The following is a 2,033-nucleotide window of genomic DNA, read 5'->3' as shown; positions in this document are numbered from 1 at the left end:
GCCTTAACCTAACCCATGTTGTGCCTTAACCTAACCCATGTTGTGCCTTAACCTAACCCATGTTGTGCCTTAACCTAACCCATGTTGTGCCTTAACCTAACCCATGTTGTGCCTTAACCTAACCCATATTGTACCTTAACCTAACCCATATTGTACCTTAACCTAACCCATATTGTACCTTAACCTAACCCATATTGTACCTTAACCTAACCCATATTGTACCTTAACCTAACCCATATTGTACCTTAACCTAACCCATATTGTACCTTAACCTAACCCATATTGTACCTTAACCTAACCCATATTGTACCTTAACCTAACCCATATTGTACCTTAACCTAACCCATATTGTACCTTAACCTAACCCATGTTGTGCCTTAACCTAACCCATGTTGTGCCTTAACCTAACCCATATTGTGCCTTAACCTAACCCATGTTGTGCCTTAACCTAACCCATATTGTGCCTTAACCTAACCCATATTGTGCCTTAACCTAACCCATGTTGTGCCTTAACCTAACCCATGTTGTGCCTTAACCTAACCCATGTTGTGCCTTAACCTAACCCATGTTGTGCCTTAACCTAACCCATGTTGTGCCTTAACCTAACCCATATTGTGCCTTAACCTAACCCATATTGTACCTTAACCTAACCCATATTGTACCTTAACCTAACCCATATTGTACCTTAACCTAACCCATATTGTACCTTAACCTAACCCATATTGTACCTTAACCTAACCCATATTGTGCCTTAACCTAACCCATATTGTGCCTTAACCTAACCCATATTGTGCCTCAACCTAACCCAATTTGTGCCTCAACCTAACCCATATTGTGCCTCAACCTAACCCATATTGTGCCTCAACCTAACCCATATTGTGCCTCAACCTAACCCATATTGTGCCTCAACCTAACCCATATTGTGCCTCAACGTAACCTAATTTGTGCCTCAACGTAACCTAATTTGTGCCTCAACGTAACCTAATTTGTGCCTCAACGTAACCTAATTTGTGCCTCAACGTAACCTAATTTGTGCTTCAACGTAACCTAAATTGTGCTTCAACGTAACCTAAATTGTGCTTCAACGTAACCTAAATTGTGCTTCAACGTAACCTAAATTGTGCTTCAACGTAACCTAAATTGTGCTTCAACGTAACCTAAATTGTGCTTTAACGTAACCTAAATTGTGCTTTAACGTAACCCATGTTGTGCTTTAACGTAACCCATGTTGTGCTTTAACGTAACCCATGTTGTGCTTTAACGTAACCCATGTTGTGCCTTAACCTAACCTATATTGCGCCTTAACCTGCTCTGTAATTGTTATGCAACTCGTTAAATTAGTGTAGTGTTGCCTAACCGCAACCCTCGCAATATAGTTCGCTATTCGCACTGCCCGGTCCCCTGTGTATCGCGTCATGTTAAACACCTTGCAGGTGTTGCTGACTTTCCACATGCTCCTGCTATACACTGTAATGTGGATAGCAGCAGGACGTACATGCCCCCCCCCCCCCCTTCCCCCCTGCCTTCGCAAGCTGGTCGTTGAGAAGTTTGCATGTTCAATGCCCTTCGCATGCCGACGTACTCAGCCTACGTTGTGGTACGGCCTGTCACCTGTCCGCCGATGTACGCAAAACCCACAAACTGTACTGCACATTGGTCCGTATGTACTGAATGATACATCGTGGCACATGTGTGACCGTACGACGACTGCGCCTAGCAACGGCAGACCATACAGTCCAAATATTGTGCACGCAGCTACGTGTCGTCTCCCTATAAGAGCTGGATTGCAGTGTGGTACGCCATTCAGACGTGTGGGAGGAACGGACGCCCTCGATGGCGATCAGCATGAGCAGTCTGTTGATGTAGTGGAGCGTGTATTCGGACGTAGTCGTCTCTTCTCACACACCGTGATAGCATGTTGCACCGCGTTCCACATCTGCGACATCCTGCAGAGGCCGGCTGACAGTCGTTCGCGCAATGGACACCGCATACGTACGGGGGCTACCTTCCACGTGTTCTCGAGGCGTGCACAT

The sequence above is a fragment of the Schistocerca serialis genome, unplaced genomic scaffold, assembly GCF_023864345.2.
Source record: "Schistocerca serialis cubense isolate TAMUIC-IGC-003099 unplaced genomic scaffold, iqSchSeri2.2 HiC_scaffold_1037, whole genome shotgun sequence".
In the NCBI taxonomy this organism is placed as follows: Eukaryota; Metazoa; Arthropoda; class Insecta; order Orthoptera; family Acrididae; genus Schistocerca; species Schistocerca serialis.
Note: the sequence above shows the minus strand (reverse complement) of the source record.